Below are 22889 nucleotides of genomic sequence, written 5' to 3'. Positions count from 1 at the left end.
AGGAGGACCCCCCTGCAGCAGCTCTCTGGGACCCCAGAAGGCTGATGTGTTTCTGGGTCCCGCTGGAGTCTGGTGAAAGATCATGAGGGATGCCCACGTCCCCCACTCCCTTCCTTGACCCTAGCCCCTGGGAAGCTGAGGCCACTCAAGAAGGCAGATCTTCAATCCAGGGTCCCATACTGTTAGGCTGAATGGTGGCTGAGGACCCTCAGGTTTCCTCACTTGTGAACTGGACTTATTAGGCCAGCAGAACTCTGGCGGGGGGGTGGGGGAGAGGTGTTCGAGAACAAGGAGATAAGTGAGCCAAGTACTGTGGTTGGCGCCATGTGGGCCTGAGGTGGCTGTCCCTGCTCTGTGGGAAGGATGACGGAGGAACCAGGCTTCGTGAAGACAGTGTGGGTGTGGAGGGACAGTCAGCGATAGGGCAACACCTCATTGTGAGTTTAGGCAGGTGGGGCTGGAGGAGGGAGAGTGCCTTCTTGTCAAGCTACAGTCTGCAGCCAGGCTCCCTGCTCCTCTTCCCCCCCCCCCAACCTGTGCTCGGCCCCTACCCCAGCCCTGGGTGTGGCATTTGAAATGTGCAGAGCTTGCTGTCCATCCTCAGCAAGGCTTTCCCTCGCTGAGGCAGTGCCCTGGGGAAATGGGTATCCTCACCATGCCCACCTCCAGAGTTGTCAGGAGGATGGCTACACCCAGCTGGTTAAACTGTAAGCTGTGCCCAGACGAGAACACTCTTGTGGAGGTCCCTGTGCCAGCTCGTGGGTGCTGGCAGTGGGAGGACTGGGCATTTCCCAATGGTGGCAAGCGCCATGGTGGGTGAGGTGCCCAGGACGGTGGCTGTACTTACCAACCAGGGAGCTACGTGCACAGGAGAAACGGTAGCTGGCAAGTGTGCTGCAGACGACACCTCAGAAGTGGGTGTGGGACTGGGGACTGCCACACACATCCCTCCAGCACTCCATCAGAGGCATGCGTTGGACCCTGGTCACACAGGGGGGCCACCAGGCTCCAGGCAGAGGGTGGCACCGGTGCCTGCAGGACACAGGAGGAACCCTGATTAGCCAGAGATGCGTGCCGCACCTTGACACCTTCAGACCAGCCCTAGGGAAGGGGCAAGGCAGCCCAGTTGTCATAGAAACCCAAGTGTTTGTGTAACACTGTATTTTCCAGAAAACCCTGGCACCCCAGCTCTTGGGAGGCCCAGGGTGTCTTAGAAGTGGATTTGCATGTCATGCATATTTACAATGCCTTTCCCACCACCCACAGAATTTCTGCAGCAGCCAGCAGTGGGGAAGCCACGGTTCCCAAGTCCTTCCGCAGCTTGCTCCTCCCCTGGCCACTCCCCCCTTGCCCACCTCACCAGGGAAGCGAGGAGAGGGGCCAAAGTCACGCCACTGTGAGTTCAAATCCCAGCTTGGCCCCTCGCTCATGGAGGGGATAATGGACAGGTGGTTTCCTCTCTCTGAGCTTCAGTTTCTCTTCTTGTGAAGAGCACTCTTCTGAGAGCTCCTGGGAGGTCTCAGAAGGTAATGCAAACAGTATGCTGGCACAAGGCACTCCCTTGGGGGAGACCCTGGGAAGTGCCATTCTCCTGTCCCGGCAGCCTGAGTGTCTCCCAGTTAGATGGAGGGATGCCAGGCATCTCTGCCCGCCCGCCTGAGCAGGTTCCCCTGACTACTCCGCGCCTGGATGTTTGTTAATGGGAAGAAGGCTGTCCACTGCACACCTACCCAGGAGGCAGCTAGCTGACCCTGAGGCCTCGGAGGATGTCCCTCTCCCCTCCCATTCTACGGGTCACAAAACTGAGACTGAGACACCAAGGCAACATTAACATGAGGGCCAGAATCTGGGCAGCTAGACTCAGCCCCTCCACCAAGTCCTTAGAGGAGACACAGGGACCAGTTCACCACAGTAAGAAACAGGAAGGGGAAGCTGAGGTTGGGATGCTCAACATCTTCATCTGCTGGTCCCCAGACCCAGGGATGCTCTTCCAAACTCTCCCCAGGGTCTGCCCAGAAATGGCACCTCCCCCACACTGCCACCTGTGCAACAGACTTCATTTCCTCCTTTCTGAAGTAGGAAACTGAGGCACACAGCAAGGCAGGGCGGAAGGGAGGGTCCTGATGGGGTGTCTCCAAATCTCCTTAGCGCCATGACACTCCTTTGACGAGGAGCACACACTGATCACCAATGAGGGCAGAGCAGCAGTCTCTAACGCAGACCTCTGGTTGGTTCTAGGACAACAAAACCCACCTCCCCGAGGAAGAACACGAAAAAGAGGCAGGACCAGCGCGGGGTTTAGGTAGCAGGAAAGGAGATGTGCGACTTAAGAACATTCTCAATGAGAGGACACATGCTCAGAAGTATGCATGGAAGACCTCCAGGTGCACTGTGGGGTGTGAAAATCCACAGCGTGCTCCACGCCACCCCTGGGGATTCCCACCAAGTTGCCACTTAGAGCCAAACTCACCAGCATTACAGCTAAAGGAAGAGGTGACGGCAGAGGAAGGCATCCTGACCTGGAGGTCCCTAAGCCCCCTCGGAGCTCCCAAGGTCACCTGCTGAGGGAAGGCTGAAATTCCCCCCCCCATTTCCCCCTTGTCTGTGATGGGTAACAGACCCTAGGCCCCTGCTGTCTGTGAAGTCCATTTAAGTCTTGGACAATCTACATATAAGGCCAAGATTTAAAAAAAAAAAAATCTATGCTAAAGACCTCATCTGCTCAGTGCCACGGACACACACTGTCACAGGTGCCTGTGGCTTTGCAGAAAGGGGAAGTAGAATCAAGTCTGGTTTCGGCTGCCAAGAGCTGCGGTGAGGACGAGCGCTGAGAGAGGGAAGCATTTTCTGGGGCAATGGGGGAGGTTCTGGAATGGACTGTGGCGATGGACACACAGCTCTGTGTATGAGCTAAAAGCCATCTAACTTCCAATTAGTAAAACATATGGCACGTGTGTTACAGCTCAGTAACTGTTAAATCCTTTGAAAAAAAAAAAAAAAAAAACCAAAGCACAACAGAACTTGGTGGCCATCCATAATCCGAGAGCCTGTGGCCTCCTTGGGGTTCCACAGGGAAAACCCACAAACGTGCTTCCAAGAAGTCCTCTCTCCCAGAGGTCTGTGTGCTTCCGGGAAGCCACCCGATGTCTCACTGGTTGGGCTCCCACTGGCCCCAGGACCTCTTGGGACGTTCCTTCCCATTGCTGAACACACTGCCGCTGGAGTGGCTCCATTTCTAGCCTCACGGATGCTGCCGCTCCTTCAGACTGGGATGCCACCAGAGCGAAGCACCCTTACTTCACTCCCTGGTACCAGCGCTCAGCATGGCACTTGGCACCTAGGAGGCCCTCGCTAACTGAAGTGCGGAGCCAGACTTACAAACCCTAGCGTGCACTCTCATGCTCCACTCCCTTCTAACCACGTGATCCTGAGGAGCCATGTCAGTGGGTCTCAATTCCTACCCCCAGAGGGAGCCAGGGATTAGCAGGAGTAATGGAGGTGAGAAGTTCTTCATGAAGCATTCCCCTCCCACAGCTACCTGTCTCCCCAGAACCCCGCCTTCCCAGCCACCCATGCCCAAGCTCTGGTGTCATTCTGGACATCTCTCCTTCTCCTGTCCAGCCTGAAATGCTACAGGGGACCCACCTGCCCATCAGCCACTGCCATGCACTGAGTAACCACCAGCTCCTGCCTGGATTATCCATGTTGGCTCTGGGTTCCTCATTTTTTTTTTTTACTCTTGTCTCCAGCACAGAAGCCAGAGCTGTCGGGTTAGAATTTAAGTCAGGCCTTACCCCTCCTCAGCTCTAAAACCTCCGGGGCCTCACTTCACCTCAAGTACAAGCTGGCACCCTTCAACCACCCAGGCAGCCCTGGATCAGCTTCGCTCAAGCCCCGGTCCCCGTTGGCTTCCTTTCCTCCGGGTCCACCGGCCTTCATGCTCTTCATTAGACACACCGGGCGTGCGCTGGCCTCAGGCCTTTGCCTCTGCTCTTCCTGTGCCCAGCACACTGGCGGCCCAGATGTCCTCAAGCCCGATTCTCTCACTTCCTTCACAACCTCTCTGGTACTAGCCGCTCGACTGAATGATTGGGCCGGGCCTCCATGTGCACTGGTCAACGACAGGCAGGTCAGCCCCACAGCGATAATTTTGAACTGATGATCAGAGGCTCCGCGTCAAAGTTCAGGCTCTCAGTTATGAAGCAGAGTGACCCTGGGCAAGCGTCTTCCTGTTTTTGTTTTGCTTTGACACAGTGTCTCACTGTGGAATTCTGACTGGCCTGCAACTTGCAGGTTGGCCTTGAACTCGAAAAGATCTGCTTGCCTCTGCCTCCCTAGCGTTGGGCTGCCCCGTCTTCTGGGCAAATGTCTTAAGTTCTCTGTGCCCGGTTGCTGATATCGAAGATGGGGGTGGTTTGAAGTCCCTCCTCAGGCAGCCTCGGTGAGGCTCAGAGGAACACAAGATGCTGCTACTCCCTGACCATTTATTTCACTGAACGTTCCTAGCGCCCAAGTTTGTGGCCTGCCATCCTCTGCAGTATCTTTACCAAACAGGACACATAGCCTGTTGGCCCCTCCCACAAGGTGCTCCGCCCCCATCCGCGTCAGAGCTCTGTCAGTTCCCTGGGTCAGAGACAGAGCAGCAGGCGTTTGAAGCTGATCAACAAAAGTAACATCTAGTAAATATTTCCGATGGTGAGTGGATACTTACTGACCTCCTGAGGAGCTCCCGCTTTCCCCGCTTCCACTCACAGGCCTGGTGCTTCTCTGCAGCCCACCTCACCCCTCAGAGGTCCTGCCCTGTGCCCATCTCACACCCTCTGTGAGTAAAGCCCGGGGATGAACTTCCCCAGACTCGAACCTCCTCTGCCATCCTCTAACCTGGTCACCTTCCGGGGCTATCACCAAGTGACCAGGAGCTCTTCTGTCCCTTCCCATAGCCTCTCATCTTCTACATAAAACATCCTGTCCCTGTCTTGAAGACTCTTGCACGTCTTTCAAAGGGTCCCAACCCCCAGAGCCATCTTGCAGACCCATCATTTCTGCTCCATCTCGTGGTCCCGCTGCCTCCCTAAATTCACTTCTGTAGAAGGCTCCTTCCAAGACATGAGCGGGGTGGGGCTCATGCCACAGCTGGAAAGTTGAGTCCTCAGCAGCTCCCGGTCATGGGGAGAGAGCCTTCCACCAGGACTCAGCCGGGCCACCGCCGAAGCCGCTGGCCTTGCCGCCTCATGCAGTTCAGCGGTGTTTGTTGTCCCAACATATAATTTGCAAAACAGATTTATACAGGCAATTCTAATTCAATAAATGTAAAATGGGAAAGTGGTTTCTTTTCCTTTTTTCTTTTCTTTTCTTTCTTTCTTTTTCTTTTTTTTTTTTTTTTTTTTTTTTTTTTTTTTTTTTTGCTTTTTCAAGATAGGGTTTCTCTGTATAGCTTTAACTGTCCCAGAACTAGCTCTGTAGCCCAGGCTGGCCTCAAACTCAGAGATTCGCCTGCCTCTGCCTCCTAAGTGCTGGGATTAAAGGAATGCACCACCACCACCAACTGGCAAAGTGGGTTCTAAAAGAAGCACTGATGGTCCCTCCTGTCCTAGGCTCTCCTCAGCCGGCCTGTCCTGCCTCCCTAAGAGGTTTCCTCTGTCCCAGGCCCCCTCAATGCCAAGGCAGTGACCTGCTGCCCTACTCAGTGACGTGGACACTGACCTCCCTCCTCCTCACCCCAAACCCAGGCTCCTCAGCCTGTTCCACAAAGCCCCTCTCCCAGCTGCCTCCCAGCCTTGCCTCAGGCTCCTCAGGACACACCCACATACTCGAATAGCCCCCACCCCCTCCCTGCAGTCCATGGCTCCCCATGATACCACCAATCGCTGGAGTCCCTGTAGCAGAAATACGGGCACCATCCCAACTCCTTCCTGCCCATCCCACTACAGAGCCTGCTTCCAGACTGCCCTAGCCCCCTGGACAACTGCCTCTCCTATTCCCACCACCATCTCCCTCAGAGCACGGGAACACAAGCCATTTGGCCACCATCCACCACCAAGCTACCCGGCCCTAGTTTACGGGTCCACACCAGCTGCCCCCAGCTTCTCACAGACCACCCTCGAGGCCACATGGTAACTCAGGCCTTCACTGGCCACGACAGTACGAAAACAGACACAGAACCCACCCTTGGACTCATGGTTCTCACTCACGAGCTGGACCATGGTGGAAGAATCCTGTGAGGCTAAACAAGGCACAGACATAAGCAGAGACCTGCGGTACGGGGTGGAGGTGGAACCGGATCAGGCAGAGGGCAAGATGGAAGGGTCCACTGTGGCTGACTCCAAAGGGACCTGGAGGACCCAGTGGGACTTGGGATTTTCTCAAGCATGAACTCTGGAGCCACACATCCTGTGGCTAGATCCCAGTCCCGCCTGGTAGCTACTGACCTTGGAGGGGTGACCTTAGTGTTCCGTCTGTGAAATGGGAATCCTGTATGCCTCTTGCCAAGATCTGACGTGAGAGCCACAGGAACCCCTGCACACCCCATTCACTCCCCTCAGCACAGTGGCTGCTCTTTCCTCCTCTCCCTGCCGGCGGGGGGGGGGGGGGACGTCCCCAGATCCCCCAGTATATTCCCTAACCTCAGAGGGTACTGAGCTTTGTGCACACCATGCTTTGTCCTGTTCACACATCTGTGATAAAGCTTCACTTAGAAGTAGGCAGAGTAGAAATTAATAACAATAACTAATAATAAAGTAGAATTATAACAATGTGCTATAATAAAAGGTATGCAAATGCGCTCTCTCCCTCTCTCAAAATATCTCATTGTACTGAGGCCTTGACAATCTCAGCATACAATTGGGGTGGCTAGGATGGCTATGAAGAATTGTGAACACCCACCAGTCAGCTGGCAGGCAGTGGAACGTTTTTGCCCAGAGGAGGTGCCACCGAGCCTTGGCTGCTAAACCCATGCTCAGTGGCTGGTGGGGCTTGGTTATGTTTGCGCAGGATGCAGCGGGCTGGCCAGAGCCCAGGACTGGGCAGAGAGGCCAGCCCCGGCTCTAAACTCTGTCCTTCTCCTTCCTCGCCTCCTGCCCTGAGCCAGTCTTACCCACTGGCTGTAGGCCCAGATCCACCCCCAGCAGCCATGAGATGCTAGCACCACCCTTGATTTGGAGAGGCAGAGGCAGTTGCCCCGAGCTGGATCTGGGAGCTGGTGCCAGGTGGGGAGGCTCCCCTCCGAGGGCCTGATCTGGCCGCCTGTCATCTCTCACAGCTGCAGAGCAAGGTCTGTCAGCAGTCATAGCAAAGCCTGACACATGTCACCACCATTCCAGAGGCCCCCGATTCCTCCTCTACCCTCTCAGCTCGGCAGGCTGCTGGTCACCTATTGTGCATGGGAGGGCACTGTGTGGCCTCGGGCTGCACGGTAAGTGGATGCCTGGGCAGAAGCAAACTCCGGTGAGTGACATTCAAGCCCCAGGACTCACCCCAGAGTTAGACGTGTCCCCCGTGATCAAATTCCCACATCCCGTGGATGCACAGTTTTTTTCAAGTGGGGGGGATATTGTGTGCAAGAGAAATATTCTGAGGCACTGTCCACACAGGGCTCCAGCCCACCGGGCTTGCAGAACCGAATCCACGATGTCTAAGAGCAGCACATGGCTCGTGGCTGCCCTCTGGCTCAGGACCTGGTGGCCTTTGGCACCTCAGCCTCAGACCCCATTTCCAGGGTGTTCACAATACACTAAACTCACCGTTGCCTTGCTAGAAAGAGCTGAACCATGAACTGGCTGGCTTTCAAACCGAAGGCTACACCACACCCTCCACTTAGCTGCTCGTCTACAGCCCAAGGTCACTCATGAAACAGCTGGCAGCCCCCTGCCCTGGGCCAGATGTGGACAAGAGCCAGGCATGCTTGTCTTTGTTCTCACAGAACAGTGTGGTGGGGGTGCACCTTACACTAATGTTCAAGACGAGCGTGTGGTCTGGAGGAGCCAGGGAAGGCTGCAGAGGGCAGACCGCTGCTGAGCGACATGGCCCTTCACACCTAGCACTTATATCCATTCCCATCTATTTGTGCCTCACAGCCACCCCACCCCCTGGAAGCCTCATCCAATTCCTCAGGGCTCTGGCGCAAATACAGAGAACACGGTGCCCTGCACACAAACATTTGGGCTCCTACTCCATAAGTGGCCCCAAACTGGGCCACAATGAGGACAAGATGAGTCAGGCAGTGTCCCTGGAACACCCAATCCCACGGGGGTGGCAGATACGTAAACAGACATCGCAGTCCACAGTGATGGGTGGAAGTCCAGGGCTATGGGGGCCGGCAGCCAGCCTGGGGGGTGGGGAGTGGTTTGGACATATGGGAAAAGAGGGCTCTGCCTGGGTCCACCAGGTAGGCAGCTGGGAAACGAACGGAAACCGGAAACCGCATGCCATGTTTGGGAAACTTCTGCACAGTGGGGAGCCAGCCTGTAGACCCCAGAGAAGGAGGGAGACATGGGGAGGTGGAGAGGCCTGGAAAGAGAGGCAGGGACTCAGTCATCCAGAAGGTCTTGTCCTGCCTGTCCAGAGACCGTGGTCTTTTCCCTGAGAGCAGTGAGGAGCCCAAGCACTTGGTCGGTTTCCTGTGGAAAATAAGCAACCCACAGCTCAGTGGGGGTGGACTTGAGGTGGTGGAGAGACCTGGGACAATGAAGGTGCTCTATTTGGGTCTGAGTCAAGAGACACTGGGTTCTAGACGCCAGCCAGGGGGTTGGGTGGAGTGCCTGCCCAGACTGCACCAAGTTCCGAGGCCCCCGGGTCCCCAGCTTTGCATAAAATCAGGCATGGTGGTTTATGTTCTAATCCATGCTGGAGGCAGGAAGATCAGAAGTTCAAGGTAAATCTCAGCTTCATGTCAAGTTCAAGGCAGCCTGGGATACATGAGACTCTGCTTAAAAAAAAAAAAAAAAAAAAAAAATCAAAGAAGAACTGGGGAGATGGTTCATGGCTCGTGGCTTAGTCAGTAAAATGCAAGATGAGGCCCCGTGGAAGAAAAGCTGGGCACTGCAGTATCTGTTACCTCAGAGCTGTGTGTGTGTGTGTGTGTGTGTGTGTGTGTGTGTGTGTGTGTGTGTGAGAGAGAGAGAGAGAGAGAGAGAGAGAGAGAGAGAGAGAGAGAGAGGGAGGGAGAGAGAGCCGAGTGTACAGGCGGATCCCTGGAGCTCACTGGCCAGCTAGTCTAGACACCTTACATCAACTTTTGGCCTTCACATATTTGTGCACACACACACAATCTTAAAAACCACAGAAGCCATCCAGACTTAGGTAGTAGGGGTCTAGAGGGCAAGGAGATGGTGGGGGTAACTCCCAGCCTTCAGTTCTGATGAGTGGGGGAGAAGGGTCATGGAGCCCCTGACTTTCAGCTGTAACATGGTCACACAAACTGTTCTTTAAGGGCCAATGGCAAATATTTCAGGTTTGCAGGACACGCAACCTCTCATCCAAGGCAGACACAGATATCTGCGTCTGTGACCACAGAAGCACAGGACAAGAGAACTGTTCGTCGTAGCCTGAAGCCAAAAACATCCAACTGCTTCATCCAATCAGAAGATCATCACACCATAGTGTGTGTGTGACCTCCACAAAATGGAATAGTACTGAGCACTTAAAAGGGATAAGATCCAGTGTGTGCAAAAAATATAGATGAACGGCAAAATTTCAAACTGACTGCAAGAAGCTAGACACTAAAATTATTTATCACCGCATGTTTCTATTTATATGACCTTTCAAGAAGAAGCAAAATTATAGGGACAGGAAGAAATCAATGACCTGGAGTGGGGACCGGCTGGCACCAGGCAGAGGAAGCCTGGGTTGTGGTGCTGGTTGCACACTGTGTAAATCTGTAGAGCCTCACCAGGATGAGTACTTAAATGGACCGGTATGTAAACTGCATGGTTAGAAACAGCCAGTGCGGGGCGTTCCAGGGCGCCCTCCAAAGGATGATGCCACCATACTCAGGTCAGGGACAGGAGCAGGCAGGCCTGTGGACAGACATCACTCGGGACACCCTAAGCAGGTAGGACCCTGAATGAGAACTCTCCAGGAAAAGGACTCAGAGATGCGGAGGTTGGTGTGTCCCCTGGAAGAGACTGGTCTCAGGTGCCGGCCAGCACAGAACTCTGCCCCCCTCCCACCCTGCTGCTGGCCTCACCCGTGCTCTCCATAGTTGCCAAGGGTCAGTGGGGAAGGCAGGCTTCTGAAGAAGCCCTGCTGGATGCCACGCTGTTGCTCGGTGGCCTCAGTTATCTAGGGAGACGTCTTGTGGTTGCAGGGTAAGGGGACAACCAGCGCAGAATGGCCCCCTCCCTACATCTTCAAGGAGGAAACTCCCATGTGGGACAGGAGCACATTTCCATCTGGTTTAAGCTATTCTGTGGGGGCCTGTCACTCAGAGGCAGAGACTCACAGCTTTCGCATGAAAATGTTCATTTCAGACTCTGACCATGAAGCCTGTGCCAGAGAAGACCACATCTGACTCGTTCTCCACAGCTCTCAGGGACAGCCCAGGGTAAGTGCTCACTATCTACCTGCCGAATAAATGCAAACGAACAGGGCAGTACAGACCCCCTGGCCATGCTCAGTCCCCATTTCCTGTCTCACCCACCTCTCACGGCCACTGTGCAGACTGCAGAGTCCCCCTCCCTTCCGCACTGCGGCCACACTCCTCAGCCTGCACCATGGCCTCACACCGTCAGCAGGTCAGGGCCCCGCCTCTCCTGACAGCCTTGGCCACAGGCTGGGAGTAGGCAGTGCTGCCCACGGGCCGCTCAGTCCTCCCAAGCTCCTGTCCCAACGTCCACAAGTGCTGCCCACACATCTGGCTGCCACACAGAGCCCAGTGAGGGCAAGAACGAGTGGCTTAGGCACCCGCTCAGGCAGAACTCGAGGCAAGAAGAAAAGCTGGGGGCAAAGGTCCCCACATATCGCGGACACCAAGACTGGGGTGTCCTCTCAAGCTTCCCTGCTGACTATTTCTCCCTCAGAGCCTCCAGCAGCAGCACTAAAGACCCCGTTAGAAGGAGCCTCGTTTCCACAGTCAACCCGCCCTTACCCACGGCGGGATTCATTTCATTGGAATAGACTTCAAGGTCAGAGTATGACTCGGTTTTTAGAGCAGAGAGGTGGGTGGGTAAGGACCGGGGCTGGCAGGCACGAGGTGGGGTCAGGGTGGGGTCTAGAGGTCTGGAACTCCTTGAGCTACGCCAGGGGAGCGAGCAAGAAAACAAAGGGGCTTGTGTAAGCCACAGCAGCGCAGATGAGCCACCTCCTCTGCGTAGATCTGCAGCTCTTCAGCCCACTCCATGCTCCAGGCACAACCTGTTTCTCCTGCCTGCATCACGTCGTGGGCTCTGCTCCTCCATCCGCAGCACCATCTGCCAATCTCAGCTGTGAACATCCTCCTCACTCTGCATGCTCTCCCTGGGATCCCAGGGCATGCCAGAGGCCTGCCCTATGGCTCTGCTCGGGCCTGGGTGCTGGTGCCAAAGCTACCAGAACCTGCCCTCTGAGGCCTGTTCAGGGCCTCCAGCCCTGTGGATGCAAGAGCTCTCTTCCTGAGCCTCCTAGACAGCTGCCCTGGTCTCCCCCATTATCCAGTGTGGGGTCACAGCCCTGCACACACCATGAGCTCTGCCCAAAGGATCCCAATGCATGATGCATTCCAAGGCAGGCCCTCTGGCCACACAGGTGGGGAGCAAATATCTGCAGAATAGAGAATGGAACAGATTGGGAAGCTGTCCTGAGGGCCTGGAGAACTGTCCTGGATTGGCAGGTGAGTCTGCTGTTCACTGATGTCACTGTTCACACACATTTACCAAGGGGCTGACGACAGGTGACACTAACTACTGTTGACAGGGAAGTTCCCAACAGCAAAGGGCAGGCCTGTCCTGTCTGGAGTCTACCCTCCTCATAACCAGGTGATGTGGGTCCTGTCTTCTCCCACTTCATAGACAAGCAGCCAAGTCTCATGGCTGGAGAGCGCAGAGCTGGATCTAAACCCAAGCCAACTATGTCCATGTCCACAAGATGTACTGTGACCATGAGCCTTGGCCCAGACCTCAGTCTCTACCCACAGTGGGGTGGAGTGCGTGTACTGAGACAAACCCCACAGATTCAGCATCCACACACATCCAGCAAGAAGAGAGCCAGGTTCTTCTAGGACTGGGTTTCCAGGCAGCTAGGGTAGGTCCCCAAAGATTCTCACTTTGCTTCAACATTTATATCTACATAATGGGGCAGTAAGGTTAGCTGACTCCTAGGAGCCTTGCCTTACTGCTGGGACATTCCGAGAACCTTGTCTTCCCTTCCCTGTGGCCTTGATTTTCTCATTTGTAGAGTGGTTGAGGGCAGGACCAATCCCATGAGATCCAGTACTGGGGCTTTCCAAGGCCACATCAACCTGAGCTTCCTGAAGCTGGGTCTTTGGGAGGACTTTCCTGCACCGTTTCCATGGTGATGCTAAGGCCTAGAAAGGGAGTGGCGGTGTCTGAACCTGGAGCTGGCATGCTGGCTGCGCCCCTCCAAGGAGGTGCTCACTGTGCCCAGTAGACGTTGTGCGGGGGTCGAAGTGGCCCTTTGGCTTTGGGGACTCTCCCAGAGCCTGCTGCCTCCACACAGCGGGTAAGGACAGTCAGCCTCAAACTCCTCCAGCAGCTGGCCGCTGGCCATGGTGCTGAAACCACACACTTCTAAGAGCAGGCTCTGCCCTGCACCAGCTTGCCCGCTGGGAATCAGGAAGAAGACTGATGGAGAGGGATACAGGGGGAAGCGTGGCCGGCTGTGAGATCCTGTACCAGTTCAGTGGCTGGGGGCTCAGTTCCCTCAATGGGAATGCAGAGAGGCAGTCACAACGGATGGAGAGGCCCAGAGTGTCAGCTCCCACGGTCAAGGTGGTAGATGAGCTTTGAGAAGGTGCCATGAAAGGATGCCGACTCTTGTGCCCCCACCCAAGGGTTTTTCTGTCCCTCCTTCTGGCACTCCTGGGAAATAATGTTCACAGAGAGGTGAAATTAGCTGCCCAAGATCACGTAGCTAGTGAAGTGGAGCGCAAAGTTCAGACCAGGTAGCCTTAAAAACCATCAACTCTATCCCCTCTCCTTGGTCAGTATCCATTTGGGGAGCTCAAGTCAGGAAGGGCCTGACTTACCACGATTCATCCAGAAAGCCTCCCAGAATAGGCCTCTTCAATCCACTCCAAGCCGGGCTCCCCGGCACTGTGAACAAGAATCTCCCCTCCCCCACCACCACCTATGCTGCTGGAGCCACAGGCTGGCTGCTGCCTTCATGACAGTCTCTACCCTGCTGGAAGGTCCTCTATCAAGGCAGAGACATGAGTGGACTACAGAGAAGACGTGTCAGGTGTGGCCAAGGGCTGGTGGCCACATGGTGCCTGTTAGCGCCCTTACCGGCAGGTGTCTGAGCACCACAGAGGTGGTGCCAGGAGATCACAGCTGGGCTCCTCTAGACCCAGGCATGCACCTGGCTGGGCCCCTTCAGACCCAGGTGTTCACTTGGCTGGGCCCTCCAGACCCGGGTAAGCACACAGCTGGGTCCCTCCAGACCCAGATAAGCACATAGCTGGGCCCCTCCAGACCCAGGTAAGCACATAGCTGGACCCCTCCAGAACCAGGCATTCACCTGGCTGGGCCCTCCAGACCCAGGTAAGCACACAGCTGGGCCCCTCCAGACCCGGGTAAGCACACAGCTGGGCCCCTCCAGACCCAGGTAAGCACACAGCTGGGCCCCTCCAGACCCGGGTAAGCACACAGCTGGGCCCTCCAGACCCAGGTAAGCTGCTCTAGATCCAGGTATGCTCCCAGCCTGATCCTGTCCCCAGTCCTCTGATGAGTGGGGTGTATGCTCACACACAGGCATACACAGATGTGGTTCAAATCCACTGGACAGGGAGGTGGGGGACTCCTGGTAGCCTCAAACATCCAATTTTCACCTTGAGGAGGTCTCTGGGGTCTGGAAGGAATGGGGATCCATCGAGGTGTTAAAAGGGGGATGGAATACAAAATCAGCTCCTTCCCAGCTGAGTGGCCATGAGTGAATCAAGGACATTTGTCCCATGTGGTGTCATCTCTATATCAGGACTCCTAGGCCTTGTGTGAGGAACACAGGAGCATGTGACTGAGCCATTTAAATCCGGAGCTGTCCAGTGGAAGCCCAGTAAGTGGTTTTAACAAGGAATGCCATGACTAGATCCCATCCCGATTCCACGCCCAAGCCACAGCTACCTTATGTCAGGATCTCGGCAACACTCACCTCTCTAGACAGTCTCCCCAAGTGCCCCTCCAACTCACTCTTGTGGAGGACAGAGGGGTCTGTGTGAATCGGAGAGGGAGCTGCTCCCTCCCTCCCCAATATCTAAACTACTTCTTTATTTACTTATTTATTTTTATTTTTATGTGAATTAGTGTTTTGCCTGCGTCTGTGTATGCCTGTATATGGGTGTTGGAGCCTCTGAAACTGGAGTTACAGGCAGCTGCCGTGTAGGTGCTGGGAATTGAACCCAGGTCCTCTGGAAGAGCAGCCAGTGCTCTCAACCATTGAGCTCTCCCTCCAGGACCCTAAACTTCTAATTGAGATTCGGGAGGCTCTTTAAGGTCCTTCTCCACTCCTGCTCCAAACTCGGCACCATGTCCCTCACCGCCCGCTACCACAGGCTCCCTTTCCCCAGCAGTCCCACAACTGGGCTCTTCATTCCCTGGTTTCGCCCATGTCACCCCAGCTGAGAGGCCTTCCCTGGCTGCCTAGGGTTGAAAGCATCCAATACCACACACATACTAGCTTTGGTTTTCAGTCTCTGTCATCAGGCAGAGGAGAAAACACCCCTGCCAGCAGCTGGGGCAACCGTGTGTGGCTCTCAGGCTACAAACCCTGTCCCAGGTCCCTCTGCCATGAAGTCCTAGGTATACCACCTGACCTCCGGGACAGAGAAGACAGTCTGAGCCCCTCCCTTCCAGCAGGCCGCTTTCATCCAGGCCCCGCCCAGTGCTGACCCACTTCTAGAGCTTCTCTGAGCTCAGATGGTTGCTCCCCGAGGGACCCAATCCCATAGATCATCGCTGATTCCACGGAGGGGGGTGGCCGCTGGCGCTCATGTACTCTGTGGCCATTAATCAACATCACTGGGACGGAGGATGTCGCGGGGCCTTTGGTCGAAGCTGGGCCTAGCCTTCGAGGCTTGGGAAGTTGCCAGGTTTGAGGCCTCCAGCCCCTTTTCCTGGACAGGTTCCTAGCCTGACACCCTCACCTGTCCATCCCATCGATCCCCTCAGTTCAATCCAAAAGATGCCCCCAGCCTTCCCTGCAGACACACCTCCAGTTTCCCTCGGTGCACTCAACTCTATCAAAGAGGAAACCGAGGCTCAGAGAGGATTGGCTTGCCCCAGACACAGCAAAACACAGCAAGACAGTGGGCTCCTGGCCCAAAGGCTTCTGGCTTTGCCCTCTTGGTGGGGAGATCCTGCTCCAGGAAGAAGGCAGGGAGCGCTGATGAGCCCAGGAGCACTCTCCTGGCTGCTCTGCGGGTGTTCCCACTCATTCCCTGGACCTCAGAGGTCTACTTTCCTGGCCAGAGACTCCTAGGGAAATAATCCTCTTGATCCTGATACTCTGACCCAAGTGTTCTGCCTCCGCCTGCTCTCAATGACAGAAACTAGATGGGATGAAGGGTCTGCAGGGAGCTGAGCCCGTATCACCAGCTGGTAGAAGCTGGGCTGCTGCCATGGTGCCTGCGGAGTTCTGAGGACCATGTACCTGCAGCTTCAGGAAACGCTGGACGAATGGAGTAGGAAGATGGGCCAGCTCCTCCTCTACAGCCTGGGTTGCTCTAGCAAACCTGTTTTCCCATCTCTGCCAACCCAGTATTTACTAAGTGTCTATTGCATGCACCGGAGTACACTGACCTGAGTGCAGGGCTCTGAGACAGGACACCCACCTCCTCCTGCAGGAACAGTGGCTTTCGAGTCAAGGGGCCTCCTAGCACTGTTTCCCCATCTTTAACCTCTGAACAGAGGGAATGGTTCCACTCTCAGAGGGTGACCGTGGGGGTCAGAGTCCTGTGCAAGCGGGGCCATCCTGCCTGCACACAACGTGTACTTGACCAAGGCCAGGAGTTCTTGCTGGCGGTTGCGGGTAGGACAGCCATCAAAACACATGACTCTGAGCTCCTGGCCTGGGGCAGACCAAGCTGGTAACAGGATCACGTTGTGATTGGTGTTGCAGGGGCCCGAGACAGAGAGAACCACAGGTCACAATGGCCGCAGGTTCTGCAAAGAGGGGATGGCTGGGCGACAGCCCTGTGGCTGGACACGCCTTGCTAAGCGTCAGAGGATCTGGAGAGAGGCTGGCAGTCAGGGAGGAGTGAACTGGGTCTCAGTTCCCCTCGCCACACCAGCGTAGTGGGAGCACCCCTCTCTCCTCAGGGGAAGCCCATGCTGGCTGTCTGCTCTAGCCTGGGCCTAGGGAGGTGAGAGGTGCTCAGAGCCCACTTCTCTGGGATTGACCTTGGCTGTGTCTCTTCCCCTCTCCCCCTGGAGCTGACTCAATGCTACCAGTGGTGCCTGACTCACCCCTTCAGTGACAGCTACTTATGCCACCCCCTCCGCCTCCCAGTCCCAGTAATGGAGCTCTTCGGCTCATACCCAACCCCTTTCCCACCAGCCTCCAGACAGCCACCAGGGGGCCTGTCCTCCCAGAAGCCCAGCTCCCCACTAGGAGGTCAGAGGGAGGTCCTTTCTGAGAAGCAAACCCTCTTTTCTCTACTCGGTCCTGCTCACACCAACCTCTAGTGCGGCCATTTCTTTGGATGGCCAAGGTGCAAGCCAGGGAGCCCTGGCCTAGGCTGTTGTGTGTCCAGGGACACGGGTATGGCGGCTTGAACGGAACCTTCAGTGGCTTCCTCCACAAGCCACCCTCTTCCTACCACTTCATGTCCCAGGGATGGTGAATCACACAGCCCCTGCACCTTGGGAACAGTCATGTGATGTGACTCACAAGACAGAGCTGGGTAGCCCCGACCCAGCTCTCAAGTGTGTGTGGGTGCGCCAGGGACACCCCACTTTTGTCTTGTCCCCACTTCCAGAACAGGCAAATTTCCTGAGGCAGGGGCAGTATGCACACACTGGTGGGTAGTCAGAGGGGGAGGGGACATCAGGGCTCCAATCTGGGGCTCTGTTTCCTGAAGGGTTTTGGGCATTAGATCTCCCTGTGTTGATGGGGCGGGCCTGAATTCACAATGGTAGTCAACCACGAATATGCCAAAAGGGACACCCTTGGCTACTCCAGACTCCCCTCCTCACCTCCTCTGCTCTGGTCCTCAACTGTCTCCCTTCCCCCTCTGCCTCCCCCACTCAGCCTGGAATCCGCATAATCTACAGATGCGGGGTCTCTAAAGACTGTCCCACCTGCTAGTCACTTCCTTTGCCAGGACTGTGGGTCCCAGGCAGAAGCCATCATTGGGGCTCCATCTCTCTCCAGGCAGGCTCCTTTGCAGTTCACCTCAAGCACCACACATGCTTCTTGCTGATGTCCCCCACAGGCACTGGGGCTCAGCACATGCTGCCGCCGGCTACATTCCCTCACAGGCAGAGCGTACTGAAACATGCACCCCAGACCCACAGGGCTCCCCCTCTAAGGTAACCTGCAGACCCTCCAGGGGCTGCTGAGTCCCCACCCTTTCAGCAGAGTCCCCTCCCTCCCAGACAGGTTCCCCTGCTAGGGGCATATTCCTACCCCACACGAGATGTTCCCCGCGCCCTAGTGTCTTTACCATACTGTCTCCCTGCCCAGAATGGCTTTTCCTCCTCTTCACCTGGGCAGCTTTCACATGTTTTTCAGAGTTTAGCTCAAATGACTCTTTCCCAAGCCCTGGCTAAGTGGGGGTTCCTGTTTGCCTAGTTATATTTAATTATTTGATGGCTCCACCTAGGCTGGTGGTTTCTGAGGGTAGAGGTCAGGCTACCCAGGGGGGCCTCGCACACAGCTGACACTCAGTATATGTTTACTAAATGAATGACTGGTGGGCTTTTTTTTTTTTTTTTTTTTTTTTTTTTTTTTTTACTATCGTTCTAGCAGCTTCCAGATGGGCCTCCCTGCCACCCCCTGTTACTCATGGCTGGGTCCCCGCCAGCACCCAGCTCTCAGCAGACAAGGCTCCCCACACATGTCCAGCTCTAGTGTGCCACACAACCTGAGGAGCTTCCCTCGACGCCCCTGCCCCACCCCACAGCATCCTGGACAGCCAGGGACCCTGAGGATCAGGGACAGAAGCTGCTGGCCCACACACCTACAGACCACTGAGACCCCAGGCCTTCCTCCCCTCCCTCCCCTCCCCTCTCAGGGCCTCAGCATCCTCTTTGGACAAGCCAAGCCCCATTCCTTCTTCATATAACGGTGAAGACAAAGGGAGACAGGGCTGGAATCCACTGAATGGAGTCACAGCATCCCCTAAATCCTAGCCCGGGGGGCAGACATCAACCAGCATGGCGGCAAGGGCCCAGAGGCCCCTTCCAGGGACACACACTAAGTCGGGGCTTGGAGCATGCTGAGAAGGGGCTCCCATGTTGAGCAGCTTGAGAGGTGGGCTCCCCTGCTGAGTAGAGTTCTTAAAGCTGCCACAGCCTGGAACCCTAGGTACCCAGCGTGGCGGGGTGAGGGGGGATGACTCAGGTGGAGGGGCCCTGGCTGCTGCCACCTTACAGCCACCTCCATTTCCCCTGGTCCTCCGTTCCCTCCTCTCCAGCTGTGCAGGCACCTGATCCCTGCAGGGATCCCTGTCCTCACCACAGCTTCTCTTCAGCATGGCACCAGGGTGGCCATGCCATCTGAAGGGCTTTCTGGACGAGTGGGTGCTGCCAGAACCTCTGTCAGTTCTAGCTCTGCCTCAGGGTTGGATCAAGATAGACCTCCAGGGGGCTTGTGAGCCAGCCTGGGGTTCACTCTGCACTTTGTCCCTCGCCCGAGGAACACATTGCTAAGCATCATCTTCTAGCTTGTGAAATGGACTTGGTGTCCCCGATCAGCCGGTGGGGGGCGGGGGGAGTCTCACTCTCAGAACTCTCCAGCCCCCTGGAATGAATCTTCCTCCCTTAAAAAAAAAAAAAAAAAAAAAAAAAAAAAAAAAGTGTGCATGTGGACGGGGGTGGGGCTAGAGACAATCTCGGTTGCCATCCTCAGGAACACCACCACCTCCTTTGAGGCAGTCTTTCATTGGCCAAGAGCTCACCAATTAGGCTACACTCATTGGCCAGTGAGCTCCACGGATTCCCCCTGCCTACATTTTTCCAGCACTGGGTGTGCCCCACCCCCAGCATTTTGAAGTGGGTTCTGGGGTTCAAACTCGGGTCCTTGCATGCAGAAGGCAAGCCTTTTCCAACTGAGCCATCTCCCCAGTCCCCTTTATCTCTTTTCCCTCCCCAGTTCTGAGGCTTCCAACAGCTAAGCTGCCAGGAGCAGGCAGTGTGGGCAGAGACAGACACTGGGTGCAAATGGGGGATCATGCTCCGGGGGTCCCAGGGAGAAGAGGAGTGTCTCTGCAGCAAGGAAGCACAAGCAAGGCCGACTTCGGTGGGACACAAAGCTTTGGTGAACTCACGGCACGTCCTAGGAATAACGAGAGCCGGGGCAGCAGGGCAGGTTGATGGTGGGACCTCCCTTCACGAAGATGACCCCTTGTTCTCCTTCCCCAGGGACCACCGTGGGACCAAATCCTACTCCAGTCCCATTCACGTGCCACATGCCACATGCTAGGGGTCACTTGTCCCCAGACCCTGGCATAGTGGCCACTACTCTACTCATTGGAGAGAAGGCGTAAGCAAAATGCATGGGAGGGACATTTGAATTCAGGCCAGGCATGTGCAGGAAGATCCCTGAGGGTGTGAAGGACAGTAAGACCAGGGCAGAGGGACAAGCCAGTGCAAATGTCCTGGAAGGTGGAAGGTCCCAGCATGGGGAGTCAACAGCTGTCAGCTGGGTGTCCTTGGTGGCCAGAAACTTGTCCGCATCAGTGGGCATAGAAAGATGTCTGAGGGCTAAGGGGTGGGGGTGGAGGGGGGAGAGAGAGGCAGCATAAGTCCTCCAGAGCTCAGGGCAGCACACAGTTGTTCTAGAGACACAGGCAGAGCTCAGGACCCTAAGTCCTGTGAAAGCACTTGTCCCCCTGGAGGAGGAGCATGGCTCTGGCCGCAGGGCCAGGGCGGGAGCTGCTCTCCCATACAAGAGCTTGCAAAGCGCTTGCCCCCCCCCCTTCTCCTGCGTTCTCTTTGACCTCACTTGTCCGATCCTGTAGGCCCTGAGTTTTCGTGTCCCACCTCAAAGTTAGTGTCTCACTCCAGGTGGCAGTTCAGGTCCAACCTAGGAATTTATTTCCTCTAGGAAGGAAGGTCTGGGCATAATCTGGGAGGGCTTCCCAGAGGAGGCAGCTCATAGGTGGGGAGAAGGGATCCTAAGTGCTCTGGGCTAGGAGGAGAGGGAAGAAGGCAGTGTGTCAGCATCCTCGATAAAGCAGCGAACATTCACAGAGCGCTGCTCACAGGCAGGGCGGAGCACCATGGCGGCATGTGCTCGGCGTTCAGCCTGGGCCAGATATTTGGGCTGTCTCCTTATTGCTCTTAAAGGCTCTAGGAGACACGAGCAAACTGAGTCAGCAGCCACAAAGCCACCTGTCCCGGTCCTACAGCCAGTGACTATGTCCAAGCTCTCAACACCCAGGCTCATGGCTTCCACATGACGAAGCACCCGGGAGCCAGCTAAGGGTTCAAGTCAGAAAATAATGTTACATGACCTGCTCTGGAAAGATGTTTGCCCAGAGGGAAGGACTGAGGCCCCCTGCCTCAGTTTCCCCTCAGCTCGGTAAGGGCGAGGCAAGGCTTGGCAAGGCTCCTTCCCACCCACCCCAGGGACTCAGGCGGCAGCTCCAACCTGCAGCTTTAATTAAAAGGCCTTTTCAAACCATTAACAGCAATAATAATAAAACTCCAAATAGGACCCGATAAAGCAGCAGACTGCAGGAGAATTAAAATGGGTACCTGGTGTTCTGACACCCCCAGGGGGCAATCGGCTCCGAGGGAGGTGTGATTTTCACCTCCAGTAGACCTGTCAGTCCCAGATACTGCAGGCCTCCTCTGGAGGAGAGCTGGGGTCTCTTCAGCAGGTGGACACTGGAGGTGGGAGTCTCCAGCCTCCCCACCCCCCAGCCCATCTCACTAACCAGTAAGAGCTCCTCCCCCAGAGCTCAGTGGACCTCCTTTCTGCCTCCACCCAGCCCTGATTTTGATTTAGGTCACCTTTACCACCCCTAAAAATAGCTCCCCCTTAGTGGAGTCTCCGTGTCCACCTGGGCCCTTGCAACGTGCGCTCCACAGCGAGCTCTCTACTGCAAACCAACCCACCCACCGCCCCGAGACCTTAGTCCTCAGGGCCGCAGCATGTCACCCTCCCCCACAGCCTCCGAGGAAGCCCAGCTCCTCTCACCCCGGGGCCTTTGCACAGCCCACACTTGTTTCAGCTGGGCTCAGTAACTCATCCCCAAAGCCTCTCAACTCCCACCCCTCCCCCAAGCCCCAGGGATCCCTACCCACACTGTAGTATTTCTGGCAGTCCTATCTGCTTGCCCTCTGACCCCTGGAGGAGCCTGTGAGGGCAGAACCGGTCTGCTTTATGCACAGCTGTGGCCCCAGGGCCTACCACGGTGCCTGGTACCCAGCAACTGCTCTCAAGTAGAGCTTGCTGAACTTCTCAGCCAACACGGATCTCCCTGCCGGCCCTCCTCCGTCACCACTCCCAGACATCGAGGTCCCCGCGGGTACAGGGTGTGGCAGTAGCTTCTCGACCTCCTGCGTTTGCTGCTGCTGATACCCACTGAGGCGGGTCCCCAAAGGTAGACCCCAGGAGCGATGCCTTAACTCGGTACTGTGGAAATGGCAGAAGCCTGTCCCTACCGTTTTCTGTCTCCATTTTCTTCTATTTGGCAAACATCTGTCCATACCTCCGCATCTCTAAGCTAAGTACATAGGATGAAGATTTGAAGATTCACCGGGGGGGGGGGGGGGGGGGGGGGTGTCATGACCTGTAGAGGACGTCCAGGGCAGCAGGGGGAACCAGGCAGGCACTGCAGTGGGATGGCCAGAAGAAAGCAGGGGGTGGGGAGGGGGGGGGCACGGGAAGCAAATGACACAACCATACAGGCATCAAATCCTGCCTCACCGGTGTACATACTGTGTGGCTATGGCAACAGACCCCACCTCTATGAGCCTCAGTTTCCTAACACCTAGTGCTCAGTAAGTGCGGGGGTGGAGCTGGGGTTGCTGGTGTCAGGAGAAGGACAGAGAAGAGCGTGGCTTTCCAGAGGAGGTGCCTGAAGGGAGACAGCACCGGACCGTGCCTGGAAAAACACACGGGAGGCACAAAGGAGGTGGCCGAGCAGAGGGGAAGGGGCGAGGGGATGCCCCCACCAGTGCGGTGGCTAGCAGTGGGTGCAGGGCATACTCACCACCCCAGGCCTGGAGACAACAGTCCGAAGAGCAGGGTTGGCTGCTCTTTAGAGTTTTAAACAAACCCTTTGGCTAGCGATGTGGCTCAGCAGTGGGTGCTTCTCTAGCATCCAAGAGGCACTCCATCTCCACCCCTCCCTCAGACCTTCATGAACTTCTTGGTATGAAAAGTTCCAGGCGTTCAGAAGGCAGGCACTATACTCACAAAAGACACTGTGAGCCAGGAAAGCAGGCCAGGTAACCCTAGCACGTCCATGCCTTGGGGCCCCACCTTCATCCTCCATGGGTCCCAAGGTGGGATCAGAATGGAACAAGGCCACTCAGAGTCCCCACATCTTCCCCAGCTGACCAGGCGGAACA

At 55.9% G+C, this 22889-nt stretch overlaps 1 protein-coding gene across 2 annotated transcripts in view; it reads right to left on the bottom strand.

Moving 5' to 3' along the window:
- The window catches only part of Dlgap4 (DLG associated protein 4), a 160449-nt gene that overhangs the window by 106540 nt on the left and 31020 nt on the right, over positions 1–22889 (bottom strand). For both annotated transcript variants that reach the window (XM_028855600.2, XM_028855598.2), the window contains exon 2: positions 848–1032. The gene's annotated coding sequence lies outside the window, so the exon portion shown is untranslated. The remainder of the gene's footprint in view (positions 1–847; positions 1033–22889) is intronic.

This window comes from Peromyscus leucopus, chromosome 4 (assembly GCF_004664715.2).
Source record: "Peromyscus leucopus breed LL Stock chromosome 4, UCI_PerLeu_2.1, whole genome shotgun sequence".
In the NCBI taxonomy this organism is placed as follows: domain Eukaryota; kingdom Metazoa; phylum Chordata; class Mammalia; order Rodentia; family Cricetidae; genus Peromyscus; species Peromyscus leucopus.
This window is presented reverse-complemented; position numbering and strand designations above follow the sequence as displayed.